A 19,882-nucleotide genomic window follows, 5' to 3' on the forward strand; every position below is an offset into this window, starting at 1 on the left:
TTATAATGCCACTAAGTTCACTCAGTGTTTGCTAGTATAAAGGTGTCACGCTCACCAGCTCCCCTGCCATGCTTCCCGGCCCCCCTGCCATGCTCACCGGCTCCCCTGCCATGCTTCCCCGCTCTCAGGTCACGCTCTGTCACTCCCGTGCCATGTTTCCCGGTCCCCCGCTCCACAGCCTCCATACCCCATCACTTGCGGTCTCCAGGCAGCCCGGTCCCCGCTCCCGGCGCCCATCGGCAACGCTGAGCCAGCCCGGCACTCCTGCCTCCTCTGCACCGCTCCCTGCTCTGGCTTCTGGCACCCGGGCCTCACGCATGCGCATTAGGGCGCGCGCGCGGTCATTGACCCTCTCTTAAAGGGCCAGTGTCCTCCAACAGGATATTGAGGAATCAGGTACAGGGTATATAGGGGGATCCTTTCCAAGTGGGCGGGGCCTGTTCTTCGTGTTTGCTAAGCTAGGAGTCAGGTCTCCTTGTGTCTTGTGCCATACTTACCTATCTCTCTTGTAGAGTCGCTCCTGTCTCGCCAACCGGTCCTGACGATTCCCGAACCCCGAACGGCGACTGTCTGCCATCCAGTCAGTCCCTACCATCTCCGATCCCTGGATCCGTGTGGTGACCCACCTCCTCGCTCCGTTGGTTCCGGATTCTGCCTGACGTCATCTCGGCCTCCGAACCTGAGCTCCGTCACCCGGACTACCTTCAGAGACTCCGTGGTCCCAGGGACTTCTTCACTCCACTCCTCTGAACGGACTGTCCTGCTACCCGTAGTGCTCCGGTTACCGGGCACCTTGCCCTCAGTGAGGTGTTCAGCCCAGTGGATCCACCTCCTGGGCCTGCCCGTCCACCTGGTCCTAACAAATGGCTTAGCAACAATGAGTTTGAGTGTGCAATGCAGGCAGAGGTGCTGCAAATATCTTTGCACTAGTGGGGCAATACAGCAGTCCAACAGCCACGTTTAGGATGCCACTAGGTTCACTCAGTGATTGCTAGTATAATTGCTTAGTAACAATGAGTTTGAGTGTGCAATGCAGGCAGACGTGCTGCAAATATCTTTGCACTAGTGGGATGATACAGAAGTCCAACAGCCACTTTTATAATGCCCCTAAGTTCACTCAGTGTTTGCTAGTATAATGGCTTAGTAACAATGAGTTTGAGTGTGCAATGCAGGCAGAGGTGCTGCAAATATCTTTGCACTAGTGGGACGATACAGAAGTCCAACAGCCACTTTTATAATGCCACTAAGTTCACTCAGTGTTTGCTAGTATAATGGCTTAGTAACAATGAGTTTGAGTGTGCAAAGGGCAGGAGGGTACAGTGGCAGGGTTGTGGATCTCTGGGTAGAGGAAAGGAAGCCTGCTTTTCTATCCCTCCTAATGGGGAAATGCAGCAAGGAAATCCCTGACCTTAGCTACACAGACGCTGTCATCTTGTGTAGCTGTTAAACTCTGTTTTAAACTCTGTCACCTATGGCTCTGACCCTGCCGGTATGAGCCCTTAAAAGGACTGATAGAAAGTGCTATCCCTAAGCTGTCCAGCGCTGTGTATGGAGCGTATACAGCAGTATCGGCGATAGGAGCTGCGCCAGTGATGTCTGACACCAAGGACGCAGAAGGCAGATAATGGCGTGCTGGAGGAAAATGTCCGTTTTTATAATGCAGGGACGTGTGACATGGACATCCTATCACACATGCCGTTGCTTCTCTGGCTAAAAGTCCACTTAGCTGTGTGTGTCTGGGATTGGCTGACATGCTGGCCCGCCCCACTACACGCGCGTGCTTAGGGAAGGAAGACAAGGAAAAAAAAAAATGGCGATCGCCATTATCCATACAGCAGTGATCTGAATGCGCTGTTCCCGCACACTATACACTAAAATGTCATAATAGTGTGAGTCACAGAGTGACTTACACTATTACAGCGGAAAGCCAGCTAGGAATTAGCTGTTTTTTTTGCTGCTAGACCCGTTCTCGAACGTATCTAGAACTATTGAGCTTTAGCAAAAAAGCTCGAGTTCTAGTTCGATCTAGAACAGCCCCAAAATCACTCGAGCCGCGAACTGGAGAACCGCGAACCGCGAACCGCGCTCAACTCTACATATAACGCTTATGAACTTTCTCCATTTACTGAAAAATTTTGCTGTCATCCTTTCTTTACACCTCTCCACCATCACCTTCTCCAACATGAGCGTTTTTTTCAATTGATTAAAAAGTTCTCCTTTTGTTGGTGTTTCCTTCACCAGCCACTTCTTAAGAATAGCCCTTTTACTTATCATTGCTATATCATGGAAAAGATTCGGTAACTTGTCTCCCCCTTTCTATCCCTCCTCTCGATACTGATAGTGAAATAACCAGACCATTGGATCTAACTCTACATTTCTATTCCAGATTTTCCTCACTACCCCTTGGACTTGTTTCCAAAATCTTTCAATCCTTTCGCACTGCCATATCCCATGATATAGATCTGTTTTTTCCATACCACAATTTGGACAACTCATCATCTTATCTGGATGTCTTGCATTCAGTATATTAAATCCATTGATAGCTCTATGTATGATCCTGAATTGGGTATCTCTTAAGTTCTCATCCAACCATTCAAAATCTTCTACTCCACTTCTTGATCTCCCAACTGCTTTGCTCACCCTTCCAACATTCTTCCTGATATGTTAGGGACTAAAACTTCTCTCATATTTCCATAAAGACTTGATATATTTGTGGCATGGATGTCCCTTAATATGATCGCATCCATCTGATTTGCCTCATATTCGTTATTTATGTTGTATAGTTTCTTCATTATCCCTTGTTTTACCTGTTCAAACTGGAGAGTCTGGAATGGGCGCAAGTCATACTTTGCCCTCAACTCTTCACACGTCATCCATCTCCGTTCTGTATCATGCATCAGGTTTTTTAGAGTTCCAATCCCTTTTTCCCTCCATTCTTTAAAGAGATAATTTTCCCTTCCCTGTGGAAAGTCAGGACAAGCCCATATATTAAAGAATTTGGAGATGTTCCAGGCTAACCCGAACTTTTTCCTAACCGCCTTCCAAGTCATCACTGTGTCTCTACAAATCAGTGAGTGTTTAATGTTGGGTGGCAAATTTGGAATGGATGTATGTAGGATTGAACTCAGGTCCCAAGGTTTACAAAATTCAGCCTCTATATCCCAGTCAGAATACCTACTTGATTGTCTAATCCAATCGACTACATGTCTGAAGATACAGGCCAAATTGTACCCCCTGATGTTAGGTAGTCTGATCCCTCCATTTTCTGTTGATAAAATTAGCTTTTTGGCACTAATCCTCAGCCTATATCCCTTCCACAAAAAACGTGAGAACGCTTTTGTCAATCTGTTCACATCCGAGTGTTTAAGAAGCAATGGGATTGTCTGCATTGGATAGAGAAGCTTGGAAAAGCTCATCATTTTTATTAGATGATTTCTTCCCAGAAGAGTCCACGGCAAATTTGCCCAACCTTGCAGTTCACGTTCAATTTTCTCGATCAAAGGGGAATAATTTAATGAATATATGGTCTTAGTATCCCTCCCAACCTGTACTCCCAAGTATTTAATTGTATATCCAGCTATTGGAATGTCACATAATGCACCCCTCTCCCCCTCCGCTCTCTTTCCGTCCAAGAAGAGAATTTCACATTTGTTTTTGTTCAGTCTAAACCCTGCTAACCTTCCAAACTCCTCAATTTGTTCCATGACTCTACTCAATTGCGTTTTAAGTTTGCTCATGAACAGGATTATATCATCAGCAAATAAGGCTGAGTGCAATGACTTCCTCCCTACCTTGATCCCTTCAAACCACCCCCTCTCATTCAAACGTCTAGCCAGTGGTTCAATAGCCAAGTTAAACAATAGTGGTGTCATCGGGCATCCTTGCCTGGTTCCCTTCATCAAAGGAAATGTTTTTGACAGAAATCCCGGGGTACTCACTCTTGCCTGAGGATTTGCATAAAGGACCCTCACAAAATTCCTAAAAGCTCCGTGTAAGCCCAGGTGATCTAGCACCTGTTCCAGCCATGACCACCTCACATTGTCAAAGGCTTTCTCAGCGTCCAAGCTGATCAAGGCTGGATTCCCCTCCCCCCCTTCTCTCGTCTGCTTTACTACATCAATTGCTAGCATTACTTTCCTAATGTTTGTCACCACTGAACGTCCTTTAACAAAGCCAGCCTGGGGGAGATCTATAATCTCTGGCAATACTGCCGCTAACCTATTTGCCATCAACTTCGCTAAAATTTTTAGGTCTTGATTAATCAGCGAGATGGGCCTATAACTAGATGGGTCTTCTAAATTCTTTCCTCCTTTAGGAATGAGCTTTATATAGGCTGTATTAAGTGTACCCGATATTTATTCCCTGTCCATTATCTTATTGAATAACTCTGTCAGTATAGGTGAGATTTGATCCTTCATAATTTTGAAAAAACTGCCGCTAAAGCCATCTGGTCCCGGGGCCTTTGTCGTTTTTAACTCTCCTATAACCTGTAGCACCTCCTCCTCCGTCACCTCTTTATTCATAGCCTGTAAATTTTCCTCTGTGAGCGTAGGCATTTTTGTTCCTTTTAACCACTCATTTCCTTCTCTCCTATCATCTAACCCCTCCTCTTTATATAAACCTGTATAGAAGTCTCCAAGAATGTCGTTTATCTCTTTGGGATCTGTCGTTTTACTCCCCACAGCGTTTCTGTGTGTCATGATATGTGTCATCGGTCGTCGTCCCCTTGCCAGATTTGCCAATAACTTCCCTGCCTTGTTCCCGAAACGATTCAACTGTGCCTCTTGTTGTATCCTGTACATACCTTCTTTCCTTTCTACCCAGTTCTCAAAATTGCCCTTCGCCTCCACCCACTTTGCTTTTGTCACCCTTGATGGTTTTTCTAAGAAGTCAGTATATGCTTCCCTGACTGCCCGGCTAGCCTCCTGAAACTTTACTTTCTGTCGTTTCTGTCTGTCGTTTCGCCTTTGTCGTATATCCTATCACTTTTCCTCTCAAAACTGCCTTGGCCGTCTCCCAATACAATAGTGTTTCCCCACTGTGCTCCTGATTCGTCAATGTATAATCCACCCACCATTCTCTCAGTATTCTATGTAAGTTCTCGTCCAAGTCAAGAATGAGGGGAAGCGCCATATATAATCCTGTCCTCTCTGAACTTTGTCAGCTATACTGACTACCACTGGGCTATGATCCGATATTACCATAGTCTCTATAACTATCTCTTCTACCCTCTGCAATAAATTCTCACTTGTCAGCCAAAGGTCAATCCTTGACCAAGAGTCATGTGGGTGGGAATAGTGTGTAAATTCTCTCTTGCGGATGATATAATCTCCAGCAATCCTGTAGTGTAGTTGTATTTAACAATGCTCTCAGCGACCCCTCCGTGTTCCTCCCCTGCTTCCCCTGACTCCTCCTGTCTTCTTCCTGAGAAACCACTGTATTGAAGTCTCCCCCCACCAATTTACATATATCCCCATCCAGCAAAATCTTATTAGCTATATTTAAAAAAAAAAAAAATCTTTGTTCCATATTGGGTGCATATATATTGTGGATACTAAAAGTGCCTTGAGTACCTGAAAACTTTATATGTATGTATCTTCCTTCTTCATCTGAATCTTGTGTTTCCACCTCGTGTGCAAAGTTTTTATTGATCAAAATAAGAACCCCTGCTTTCCTACCTTTTAAGGCCGACCCATATACCCTTCCCACCCACATCTTGTTCATACGGAAGAACTCATCCTTTTGCAAGTGCGTCTCCTGTAATAAAGCAATATCAACCTTAAGCTTCTTGAGATGACGTAGTATCATATTTCGTTTGTGCGGCGATCTGAGTCCCTTAACATTCCACGTAATGAGCTTAACCATAATCCCCAAAATCAACAGTTCCTTTTTCAGGCCATGTTGCATGGATTCCCCAACTTTCTTCCCCTCCCTTCCCCTCCCTTCCCCTCCCCCAACTGTATATAACCCCTCCCATCCCCAACTTTACAAATACAATTAACGTCTTCCATTTTTTCTGAGATGATTGAGACTCCTTTCAAACCCCTGCTTCAAGTCAAGCTCTCCATGAAGCCACCCCACTAAGTCACCTCTCCCCCTCTGTTGGCTATTAACTCCTTGCCCCTAAACAGCCTTTATAAATTTATCAAGCTCCTAAAACCGTCATTAAGAGAAGAAAAAGAGAGAGAAGAAGAAAAAAAAAAGTATTAGTAAATGATAAAAGGGAAAAAGTGATAAGCATGAAAAAGAGAGAGAAAAAAAGGGAGCGAAATAAAAAGAGATAGAGAAGAAAGAGAGAAGGAGGTAGGCGAGACTTTAGAGAGTTAAGGCACATTTGTAACCATACGGCTCCATTCAGCAGTCTCAAATTAAGTGCTTGTCTTGCCTGCTTGTTCATGAGCTGCTGCCTCTTCCTCCTCTTTTCCCAGCTGAAGTCGCCATCTGTCGCTTTTCCTTCGGACTGGCTGGTCTGGATCTCGATTGACTCCTTTCTGGCTCGTTGTCGGGTCTAACTGCAGATGTTATGTTTGCAGGATCTGCATGTTTCGGATCAGTGAAAGTCCCTTCTTTTCCATTCCTCTCCTGTCGCCGTGTTCTCCCGTCCTGTAGTATCTCTCGCTCCGCCTCTGAAGAATCCCGAAAAGTCTTTGTGACCCCATCTGCTCCTCTTACTCTTAGTATTGCTGGGTATAAAAGCTGAAATTTAATGTTTTTGTGATAGAGGGCAGTGCAGATCTGGCTAAATGCTTTTCTTTTTCGTGTGACTTCTGCCGAATAGTCGCCAAATAATAGAATCTTGTGTTTCTGAATGCATAGTGCCTGTTTCCTATTCTTGAAGGCCCGTAGAATTTCTTCTTCATCTTTTGTATTCCAGGTATTTTATAATGACCTGTCTTGCTCTGGACATTTCACCTTGCCTGGAGATATTATCATTGTTACTGTGACCATCTCTTTGCTCCCTTATGGGTCCCACTCTGTGCGCTCTTTCTACACGGCAGATATCTGGTAAGCCTAAAGCCTGGGGTAATTCTTTTTCACAGATTGAGTCCAAATATTTAGTGGTCACTGTCTCAGGCAGACCCACCAGCCTTAAATTATTCCTCCTAGATCTGTTTTCGAGATCTTCTATTTTATCCTTCATAAGCTGAGCATTAGTGTTTAGCTCCTTAAATCTGCCCTCCAATCTTGTCAGATTCTCTTCAGCATCATAAACTCTTTGCTCTACCTCTCATATCAGTCAGTCTCATATCATGGTGCTCCACATCCTCCTGCAGCGCAGCCAAAGCCTTCTTCACTGAGGTTGCTATTGCCTCTCTGATGTCTGCTGTCAGATGATCTGCCACTTCTTTTGCCAACCTTTTGTAATCAATCTCATATCTTTCCCCCAAGCCCAATGTCTCTGTACCACTCTGCATACTCTGAATTCTACTGTTATCTTGGCCTCCTGCACATTGCTGCAGCTGCCCTTGTGGTTTCTCTCCCTCCTCCCCCTCCTTCCTCCTCACTGTGGGTGCCATGTTATCTGCACTCACCCCCTCCTCCCTCTCCTCTGCTCTGGGCTTGAATGGTGTTCCTCCACTTCTGAGGAGATAACGATCCATGCACTGACAGCTGGTAATTCAGTGCAGTCTCTCTATGTTGGTCTAGGGAGCTGTTTGCTTCTGTTAGTCACTGTATATTGCAGGGGCTGTATGGAGCTACTTCTTCCCCCTCCTCACATCTCAGCGCAGGAATAGGAAGTCAGACCATTATTTTTAATCTTCCCAGATTCCTTAATAACAGGGTCGGTACCGCAGGACTGGCGCATAGCAAATGTGGTGCCAATATTTAAAAAGGGGACAAAAACTGAGCCGGGAAATTATAGGCCGGTAAGTTTGACCTCTACGGTTGGTAAAATCCTTGAGGGTTTCTTGAGAGATGCTATACTGGAGTATCTCAAGAAAAATAACCTTATGACAGAGTATCAACATGGGTTTATGAGGGATCGATCCTGTCAAACTAATTTGATCAGCTTCTATGAAGAGGTAAGTTCAAGCCTGGACCAGGGAAATGCAGTGGATGTTGTGTATATGGACTTTTCAAAAGCTTTTGATACGGTGCCACACAAAAGGTTGGTACATAAAATGAGAATAATGGGGATAGGGGAAAATATGTGTAACTGGGTTAAAAACTGGCTCAGTGATAGGAAACAAAGCGTGGTTATTAATGGTACGTACTCGGACTGAGTCTCAGTTCATAGTGGGGTACCACAGGGGTCAGTATTCGGCCTTCTTCTTTTCAACATATTTATTAATAACCTTGTTGGGGGCATGCGGAGTAGAATTTAAATATTTGCAGATGATACTAAACTCTGCAGGGTAATCAATACAGAGGAGGATAATTTTATATTACAGGGAGATTTATGTAAATTGGAGGACTGGGCTGAGAAGTGGCAATTGAAGTTTAATGTAAATAAATGTAAGGTCATGCACTTGGGTAGAGGAAATAAAATTTATAATTATATACTTAATTGTAGAACACTGGGTAAAACACACAGAAAAAGACTTGAGTGTATGGGTAGATGGTAAACTTAACTTTAGTGGACAGTGTCAGGCAACTGCTGCCTGGGCTAATAAAATAATGGGATGTATTAAAAGAGGTATAAGTGTTCATGAAAAAAATACAGTTCTACCTCTGTACAAGTCACTAGTGCGACCGCACTTAGAATACTGTGTACAATTCTGGTCACCGATATATAAGAAGGACATAGCTGAACTGGAGAGGGTGCAGAGAAGAGCGACCAAGATTATTAGAGGAATGGTTGGGCTGCAATACCAAGACAGGTTATTAAACTTGGGGTTATTTAGTTTGGAAAAACGAAGGCTTAGGGGGGATCTAATCACAATGTATAAATATATGAGGGGACAGTACAGAGACCTTTCCAAAGATCTTTTTACACCTAGACCTGCGACTGGAACATGGGGGCATCCGCTACGTGTTGAGGAAAGAAGGTTTAATCATAACCACAGACGAGGATTCTTTACTGTACGAGCAGTGAGACTATGGAACTCTCTGCCGCATGATGTTGTAATGAGTGATTCCCTACTAACATTTAAGCAGAGCCTGGACGCCTTTCTTGAAAAATGTAATATTACCAGTTATGTATATTAGATTTTATGACAGGGTGTTGATCCATGGAACTAGTCTGATTGCCGTATGTGGAGTCAGGAAGGAATTTTTTTCCCTATTGGAGCTTGTTTGCCACATTGGTTTTTTTTTGCCTTCCTCTGGATCAACATGTTAGGCTACGGGTTGAACTAGATGGACTAAGGTTATGTGTGCACTAGAAAAGTGATTTTTCTCAAGAAAATTTCTTGAGAAACTTCTGGGAGTTGAAGATTACCACACCTGTGGTAAAAAAGCGCACCAAATCCGTGGGTAAAACGCACGTGTTTTTGCCGCGATTGTGCCGCGGTTTTACCGTGGTTTTGCCGCAGGTTGGTCCCTGCGGTTTTTTTATGCTGAACAGAAATAAATAATATAGATAATAGATAGATAATCGATAGATAGATAGATGAGAAAGACCTATATAATGTCCCACCCCCCTGCATATTCTAAGCTGGCACCCTTTTGTGACTTTCATGTGGCACTAAAGGGTGCCTAGCCTTGTATTTAGCCAAAAAATAAATAATTAAAAAAAAAAAAAATGACGTGGGGTTCCCCCTATTTTTGTAGCCAGCTAGTGTAAAGCAGACGGCTGCAGCCTGCAAACCACAGCTGGCAGCTTCACCTTGGCTGGTAATCCAAAACAGAGGGCACCCCACGCTGTTATTTTACATTAAATAAATAATTTAAAACAAAAAATGTGGGGTCCCCCCCAAATTGGATCACCAGCCAAGGTAAAGGGGACAGCTGGGGTCTGATATTCTCAGACTAGGGAGGTCCACTGTTATTGGACACTCCCCAGCCTAAAAATAGCAGGCTGCAGCCGCCCCAGAAGTGGCGCATCCATTAGACGTGCCAATCCTGGCGCTTCGCCCCAACTCATCCCATTGCCCTGGTGCGGTGGCAAACGAGGTAATATATGGGGTTGATGCCAGATGTGTAATGTCACCTGGCATCAAGCCCTGGGGTTAGTGATGTCACGCGTCTATCAGATACCTGACATCACAAACCCAGTCAGTAAGAAACATAAAATAGACAACAAAAAAAGTTTTATTTGGAAAAAAAAACCTCCCCACATTCCCTCTTTCACCAGTTTATTGATAAGAACAATCAATTCCACGACCGGCGTATTTCAATAAGGGGGGGCGTCCCACGGCGATCCATACCATAGTCACTGTCCCAGTCTATGAAGAACAGAATGTTCCCCATTGGCTGGGAGAGCAATGCAGTGACCTGAGCTAACATCAATAGCCCAGGTCACTGCAGGGGATGACGAGCGCTGCTGTCAGGGGGATAGATGAGATCATTACCTGCTGTGATCATCTCCTGCAGTCCTGCCATCAGTGCTGTCACTGACTTCTATGCCCGCCACGTTGTCATCAGTATCGCGAGAGCCCGTGACGTCACAGCTAGTGACAGTCTCGGGCCACTCGCGAGACGGGCATAGATGGCAGTGACCGCGGTGACGTCAGGAGGCAGTAGATAGTCACAGCAGGTAATGATCTCATCTCACCTCCTGACAGCAGCGCTCGGCATCCCCGCGGCTGCACGCACTGCTGTGTGTCAGTGTCTGCCTGCGCTGCAGGGTGACAAGCCACTGATACTGCGGGCAGACACTGACACACTGCAGGGCAGGCAGCGGCGAGGCCGGAGTGGGACACAGACTGCACGGGCACCCGCCGGACGTCATACGGAAGCGCTTCTGTGCAGCATCCAGTGAGTGTGACGTCTGTGTTTACTCTGCTCCGCCTCCTCTTCCTGGCATAATGACATCCCTCCCTGCAAAACCGCAGGGAGCGATGAGCATTACCGCAGGGAAATCACGGCTATACCGGGGGTATACCGCACATCATTTGCTACCTGCGGTATACCCCCGGAATTTCGCGATTACATTACAGTGAATGGAGTGAAATTCCGGGGGTATACCGCAGGTACCTGCAGAAAATAATCGACATACTCATTTTCTCAAGAAAGTTTCTTGAGAATATTTTCTCAAGAAATTTTCTTGTACGCAAAAAAATGGAAGGCACGCGGATGACAAATGGATGACATACGGACTGTATACGGAATGGAAACGGATGCCACACGGATGCACCCGTGAAAAAACGGACCGTCTGAATGTAGCCTTATTCTGATCTGCCATTTATAAACAGCAGGCAGAAATAAGTGAATAGCGCCCCCCAGCGTCAGAAAATCTCCGGGGTTCCAGGGGGTAGCTGAGACCCTGGAGATCATGATTCAGGCCGGTTTTTCCAGTCCCCGCTCTTTGTGATCACCGGTATACACCGTATACCGATGATCACGTTACAGTAAATGACAGCACCAGTAAAAAATTATTTATCTCCCATCTGGCATGAACAAACATCTCAGATGGGAGATAAATCTCCTCCCCGGTCCCCTCCGGTCCCCCGGTGTCGCCAAAGTGCCCCCCTGACCCCCTCCTGTAAAGCCAAGATGGCCGCGCGCACAGCAGCACGCCAGCCGCATTCACCCTACTCCTCTGATTTCTGTCGCATGTGCCGTGACACATGCGACAAAAAACTCCTCCCCAGGCCCTGCCAGGTCACCCCCTATAACCCCACCGGTATTCCCTGGTGTCCCACGGTACCTTTGCAGCATTGATCCCCCGCGGCCCCCTCCTTCACAATAGATGCTGCCGCATGCACAGAGCGGCTGTCAGCTCAGCTTCCTGTCTTCAGTCACAGTGAGTGGTGGTAACCATGCATCTGTAAGCTACTGCAATGCCCTGCTCATGAGGTAAGGAACATAATTGATCAGGAGAGCCATACTACATTTCCAAATGGAGGTATTTGATTTTATAGTTGCCCTGCTGAACGACTACCAAACATGAGAGTCTATTATACGCGACAAGAAAACACATCTAAATAGCGAGCTCTGTTGTTTAGTATTCATTCAGCTGGATAACTGGGCTTAAAGGGGTATTCCATCTCCAAGATCCTATCCCCCAATATATAGTAGGTGGAATGGCAATAATATCAGCAAATACCAATATTTGGAAATGTAGAATAGTTCTCCTGATTAGGCATGCCCTTACCTCATGAGCAGGGCATTGCAGCTTTGGTAGCAACAGTTACCACATGGACTCTGCTGCTGTGGACCCGGGGAGAGTGGGTGCAGATTCATTGCACCCACACTCCTCACATGGAGGGTCTGCACTCCTAGAAAGTGGGGGATACATTCCCTGAGCGTGTCCCCCCATATTCTAGATAGTCCACAGTCGTTATGGGACCCCCTTATTTTTTTTTCAAATAATTTTTTTTTGTCTATTTTTTTGTTAGTACTGACAGTTTGTGATGTCGGGTATCTGATAGACGTCGTGACATCACAAACTGCTGGGCTTGATGTCAGGTGCCCTTACAGCTAGTATCAACCCCATTTATTACCCCGTTTGCCACTGCACCAGGGCACGGAATGAGCTGGGGTGAAGCGCCAGGATTGGCGTATCTAGTGGATGCGCCACTTCTGGGGGGCCTGCGGCCTGCTATTTTTAGGCTGTGAAGGGCCAATAACTATGGACCTTCCTGTTACGAGGGGGACCCGGCGAAGCGTGCCAAGATGGGAAATGGACAGCTTCCGCCGGTCAAGGTCCACTGTGTGGTGTAAGGGACCGCCGCTATGGTGGGTGAAGAGTGAGCGGGTTGCTGCTAGCGATCGTCTGGAATGTCACAGACGATCTATGTACACCGATCTGCCCTAACCCGTGAGGGTTGTATGGCAAGGATCTCACGGCTCGGTGTACCTGTTGCACGGGGAAGCACAGAGGTGCCCACGCACGTATGCCAGTGGAAGTCACGAGAATATGGCACGAGGGTAGCACAGAGGTGCCCACGCACGTGTGCTTTCAATAACCAGGTGAGTCCGGTGGAGGCTTGAGGAGCTCACCTGGGACAGGAACACGGCCTGTTGAAGGGGATACTGCCGGAGCAGCAAGGCAGGAACACGGCCTGCAAACAAGGTACTGCCAAAGCAGCAAGGGCCAAGCCCACAGAAGACAGTAATGCCTGAGCAGTGGCGTGGCAGCACGCTGCCAGACATCCAAACATAGAAGGACGGTCACGCACCGCCATGATGGCAGGGGGAGCTTTTAAGGAGGTGTAGCTCCACCCAAGGGCGGGCACGAGATGGGCGTGACCCAATCAGGGTTCGTGACGTCCTGGCCCAGCCAGTCAGGATTCAGCACATCACCAGCCTCGTCATGGGGCCGTGTGATATCAGTGAGCGAATCAGAAGACGTCACGTGGAGCACATGCTCATCTTCCTGCCTCTGGGTCATAAAGACGGTATCCTCGGTTTCACAATGTGCAGAGACATGGGAAGTCTTGCTACTTCCCTGAGCATCTATTCTTTGCACACTACGCAACCTCCCAGAGCTTCTGTGATGCTGAGCAGGAGAGCTCGTGGCAGGCAAGGGATGGGAGACCGCTCCATTCCTTGCAAGGGGAGAACCACTAGGTGTCACCCTTCTGCTGAATCTCTGAGGAGGCAACTCCTGCAGACTGCACAGTCTCCCAGACCTTTGGCGCTGCTGAGCAGGAGGGCTCGTGGCAGACAAGGAATGGGGGACCACCTCATTCCTTGCAACAAGAGAGCCACGACGTGTAACACCTTCCCACCCTGAGAATACCAGACCACAGCTGTCCGCTTTACCTTGGCTGGTGGTCCAATTTGGAGGGGACTAAACGTTTTTTTTGTGATAATTATTATTTAGAAAATAATTATAAAAAAGAGCCTGGGGTGACCTCCACATTGGATCACCAACCACGGTAAAGCTGCCAACTGTGGTTTTCAGGCTACAGCCATCTGCTTTACCCTAGCTGGCTGTCAAAAATGGGGGGACACCACGTCATTTTTTTTTAAACTATTTTTTTAAATTAGAAAAATTAATGGGCTTCCCTGTATTTTGATTTCCAGCCAAGGTAACGCCAGGTAGATGGGGGTGGCATCCCGTAGCTGTCTGCTTTATCTGCGCTGAGAATCAAAAATACCGCGGAGCGCTACGTCATTTTTTTTAATTATTTAAATTAAATGTATTTAATTTATAGCTGCATTTTTTGTATTGCTAGCTGAGGGTAATCCAAATAGCTACTGGCTGCTAACCCCCACTGCTTGGTGTTACCTTCACTGGCAAGTGAAAATCCAGGGAAGCATTTTTTATTTTTTTTGACAAAAAACTAAAAAAAAACCAAAGACATGAGCTTTGCCATATTTTTGTATGCTAGCCAGGTACAGCAGGCAGGTACGGCTGCCCCCAATCCCCAGCTGCCTATTTGTACCCGGCTGGGAACTAAAAATATAGGGAAGCCCTTTTTTTAATTATTCCATGAATTTCATGAAATAATAAAAAAAAAAAAACGACATGGGCTTCGCTCAATTTTTGTGTCCAGCCGGGTACAACTAGGCAGCTGGGGATTGGAATCCGCATCACAGGTTAGCCCGAGCATTCTGGGCGCCTCTGCTGCGAATTGCAGTCCGCAGCCACCCCAGAAAATGGCGCTTTCATAGAAGCGCCATCATCTGGCGCTGTATCCTACTCTTACAGCTGCCCTGGCCCTGGTGACAGTGGCTTGCTGGGTAATTATGAGTTAAGACTAGCTTTGTTTTACTAGCTAGTATTAAGTCAGAGATTCTTAATGTCAGGCAAGTTTGACCCGGTCATTAAGAATCTCCAATAAAGGGTTAAAAAAAACACACCACACAGAGAAAAAATACTTTAATAGAAATAAATACACAGACACACTTAGAGACTCCATGTTTATTATTCCCTGTCAGCCCTCCACGATCCAGCTCTTCTGTGTTCTTTCTCCTTCAACCCATGCAGCTCTGCTACATCAGCAGCGCTGCATGGGGGAAGACGCTGCTTCCCGTGCATTTTATATCACTCAGTGAGCAGCTCCGTGCTGTGAGCGGTGACGTCACCACTGACAGGCGCGTTGCTATAGCAACGGTGATCTCCGTTATTAACCGGCTGTGGCAGCCGGTGAATAACAGAGCGGGGAAGCAGAACGGGGAGCCAATCATGTGCCAGAGCATATCGCCAGTACACAGGGATGCACAAACGATCACCACGTACTGGAGAGATGCACTGACAGGTCTTAGCATGACATCATAGTCATGTGACTAGTCTGTAGCCAATGAGATAATAGACACGTGACTGGTCACATGGCTATTTTGACGTCACGGAGGGTCCTATCATCAGTGCTGGTTACCGGGAGGACGCAGCGATTATCAGAAGGAAGAGCGGCGGGAGACAGAGTGCAGGACGCGTTGCGAGGACAGGTAAGTGTTATGGCAATGTATATTATCTGTATGTGTACATTTATAATCTATTTTTATGTATTTGTGTTTGCCTCCCATTGGTTTCAATGGGGTTCGAGAGGTTTGTCGAACGGCTTGCCGAACCGAACTCGAACGCGGCCTCCGTTCGACGAACCAAACCGAAATCGAGCCTCTAGAGGCTCGCTCATCTCTATTACTGAATATTTCTCGTGGCATACTACTTCCAGGGCGTCTCATTTTCCATCATGCATATGCACTGCTTCCCCTGCCTACCGGCAGTCCATGCACTTCTGATTGGGAGGAGGCACATCTGACTACAATCAATGTGACAGCCTGTGTGACTTCTTTCAATCACAGATGCTGTGTCTACATTGGTGTAAACATAAATAAATTTAAAAAATTGACATAGGGTCCCCCCATATTATAATGCTCAGCACAAATAAAGCATGCAGCTACAGGCTGCAGCCCCCAGCTGTGTATTTATCTTGGCTGTATATCAAAATAAAAGGGACTGCATTTGGTTTGTTTTTTTAAATTATTAGTAAATAATTTTAAAAAACGGTGCACGGTCCCCCCCAGTTTTGATACAGAGCCATGATAAAGTAGACAGCTGTGGAGACCCATGGTTATTGTGTCCTCCAGGCTAAAAATAGCAGCCTGCAGCCTCCCAGGATTGTCGCATCCATTAGATGCGACAATCCCGGAACTTTACCTGGCTTATCCCTATTCCCCAATGTGGTGCAACCAGGGTAATAAGGGGTTAATTAGAACTCACAGCTGCTACTAAGCCCTAGATTATTAATGGGAGACATGTATGAGACCCCCATTACTAAAACTGTAAATGAAAAGAAATAAATGCAAACACCGAAAAATAATTTATTTGAAATAAAACAAAAAAAATCCTCTTTCACCCCTTTATTAACCCTCAAAACAGGTCTGACGTAATCCACACAAGATTCCAAAATGATTCCAGCTGTGCTATATTACTGAAGGCACATAACATTATCGCCCTCTGTGAGCTTTAGGCAGAGACTGAAGGGTGCTTTACATGCTGCGACATTGCTAGCGATTGCTAGCGATGTCGAGCGCAATAGCACCCGCCCCCGTCGTACGTGCGACATTTGGTGATCGCCGCCGTAGCGAACATTATCGCTACGGCAGCGTCACACGCACATACATTTTCAGCAACGTCACTGGAGACACTGAACAATCCCTCCTTCAAGAGGGAGGTGCGTTCGGCGTCATAGCAACGTCACTGCGGAGTCAATAAGTGGCCGGCCAATAGAAGCGGAGAGGCGGAGATGAGCGGGACGTAACATCCCGCCCACCTCCTTCCTTCCGCATTGCCGGTGGAGGCAGGTAAGGAGATGTTCGTCGCTCCTGCGGTGTCACACATAGCGATAGAAAATCTATATATATAATTGCCTTATTCTGTCTGTCTGTCTTGCTCCAAAATTGTGTCGCCGTGACATTGTGTCACCGTGACAGTGTCGTTAGAGTGACAACTGTTGGATTGGCCGCTGGGCTCGGCCTGGCCCCACTCCCCCATGGATTGGCCGCTCGCCTCGGCCTGGCCCTGCCCCCCGCATGGATTAGCCACTCTCCCCAGCCCTTCGCACGCATCGCCCGCTCCAGCGTACACCGGCTCCCGGTACACATGTGCAGTGAGCCGGCATACGCTGACGCCTCGCCCGCTCAGCCCCGCTCCAGCGTACACCGGCTCCCGGTACACATGTGCAGGGAGCTGGCATACGCTGACACCTTGCTTACTCGGCCCCGCCCCGCCACACGTTGGCACACTCGGCCCCGCCCCCGGCGAACATAACCTTGCGATGCTGGGATCGTGACAGAGCCGGTGTACGCTGGTAACCATGATACACATCGCGTAACTATAGGAAGCGCTTCCCTTAGTTACCCGATGTGTATCATGGTTACCAGCGAACACCGGCTCCCAGTACACATGACGCCTCGCTCGCTCAGCCCCGCCCCCGACACACGTTGCCGCGCTCGGACCTGCCCCCGGCGGCCCCACCATGGGGGATGGAGCACGATGGGGGGGTGCAGCATGGAGGATGGAGCACGATAGGGGGTGTGCAGCATTGAGGATGGAGCACGATGGGGGGTGCGCAGCATGGGAGATGTAGCACGATGGGGGTTGCGTAGCATAGGGGATGGAGCACGATGGGGGGTGTGCAGCATGAGAGATGGAGCACGATGGGGGGTGTGCAGCATGGGAAATGGAGCACGATGGGGGGTGCGCAGCATGGGGGATGGAGCACGATGGGGGTGTGCAGCATGGAGGATGGAGCACAATGGGGGGTGTGCAGCATGGGGGATCAAGCACGATCGGGGGTGCGCAGCATGGGGGATCGAGCACGATCGGGGGTGCACAGCATGGGGGATGGAGCACAATGGGGGGTGCGCAGCATGTCGGATGGAGCACGATGGGGGGTGTGCAGCATGTCGGATGGAGCACGATGGGGTGTGCGCAGCATGGGGCATGGAGCACGATAGGGGGTGCGCAGCATGGGGGATGGAGCACAATAGGGGGTTTGCAGCATGGGGGATGGAGCACGATGGGGGGTGCGCAGCATGGGGGATGAAGCACGATGGGGGGTGCGCAGCATGGGGGATGAAGCACGATGAGGGGTAAGCAGGATGGGGGATGGGGAAAAAAAAATAAAAAATGCTTCCCTGGATTTTGCATTGCCTGTGAAGGTAACACCAAGCAGTGGGGGTTAGCAGCCAGTAGCTGCTTGGATTACCCTTATCTAGCAATACAAAAAATGCAGCGGGAGCCCATATATATATTTTTTTTTATTAGTTATTTAAATAACTAAAAAAAATGGGCTTCCCTGTATTTTGATTGCCTGACATGACAGTGCTGTAAAAATAAATCATTGAAACAATTGACATAGCGCTCCACGGTATTTTTTATTCTCAGCGCAGATAAAGCAGACAGCTATGGGTTGTCACCCCCATCTACCTAGCGTTACCTTGGCTGGCAATCAAAATACAGGGAAGCCCATTAATTTTTTTTATTTGAAAAAATAGTTAAAAAAAAAAAGGATGTGGGGTCCCTCCATTTTTGATAGCCAGCTAGAGTAAAGCAGACTGCTGTAGCCTCAAAACCACAGCTGGCAGCTTTACCGTGGTTGGGGATCCAATGTGGAGGTCACCCCAGGCTCTTTTTTATAATTATTTTAGAAATAATAATAATTACAAAAATAGTAGGGTCCCCCCCAAATTGGATCACCAGCCAAGGTAAAACGGACAGCTGTGGTCTGGTATTCTCAGGGTGGGAAGGTCCATAGTTATTGGCCCTTCACAGCCTAAAAATAGCAGGCCGCAGGTGCCCCAGAAGTGGCACATCCACTAGATGCGCCAATCCTGGTGCTTCACCCCAGCTCATCCCGTGCCCTAGTGCGGTGGCAAACCGGGTAATAAATGGGGTTGATACTAGCTGTAAGGTCACCTGACATCAAGCCCAGCAGTTTGTGATGTCATGGCGTCTATCACATACCCGACATCACAAACTGGCAGTACTAAGAAAAAAAAATAGACAAAAAAAAGTATTTGAAAAAACACTCCCTAAAACATTCCCTCTTTCACCAATTTATTGTAAGGAAAAAAAAATAAGGGGGTCCCACGATGACTCTGGACCGTCTAGAATATAGGGGGGACACGCTCAGGGAATGTATCCCCCATTTTCTAGGAGTGCAGACCCTCCATGTGAGAAGTGTGGGTGCAATGAATCTGCACCCACTCTCCCCGGGTCCACAACAGCAGAGTCCATGTCGTAAGTGTTGCTACCAAAGCTGCAATGTCCTGCTCATGAGGTAAGGGCATGCCTAATCAGGAGAACTATTCTACATTTCCAAATATTGGTATTTGCTGATATTATTGCTATTCCACCTACTATATATTGGGGATAGGATCTTGGAGATGGAATACCCCTTTAAGTCCAGTTATTCAGCTGGATGAATACTAAACAACAGAGCTCGCTATTTAGATGTGTTTTCTTGTGGCGTATAACAGACTCTCATGTTTGGTAGTCGTTCAGCAGGGCAACTATAAAATCAAATACCTCCATTTGGAAATGTAGTATAGCTCTCTTGATCAACTATGTTCCTTACCTCATGAACAGGGCATTGCAGTAGCTTACAGATGCATGGTTACCACCACTGACTGTTTCTGAACACAGGAAGCTGACAGCCACGGGGGATCAATGCTGCACAGGTACCGTGGCACACCAGGGAACACCGGTGGGGTTATAAAGGGTGACCTGGCAAGGCCTGGGGAGGAGCGGGGACCGGGAAAACCGTCCTGAATCATGATCTCCAGGGTCTCAGGTACCCCCTGAAACCCCAGAGATTTTCTGACGCGGGGGGACACTATTCACTTATTTATGCCTGCTGTTTATAAACGGCAGATCAGAATA

General features: G+C 47.3%; 1 protein-coding gene across 4 annotated transcripts in view; it reads left to right on the forward strand.

Annotated features, from left to right (window-relative positions):
- Window positions 1-19,882, forward strand: part of LOC142254541 (dipeptidase 2-like) — a 939,193-nt gene that overhangs the window by 99,175 nt on the left and 820,136 nt on the right. The window lies entirely within an intron of this gene.

This window comes from Anomaloglossus baeobatrachus, chromosome 10 (genome assembly GCF_048569485.1).
Source record: "Anomaloglossus baeobatrachus isolate aAnoBae1 chromosome 10, aAnoBae1.hap1, whole genome shotgun sequence".
In the NCBI taxonomy this organism is placed as follows: Eukaryota; Metazoa; Chordata; class Amphibia; order Anura; family Aromobatidae; genus Anomaloglossus; species Anomaloglossus baeobatrachus.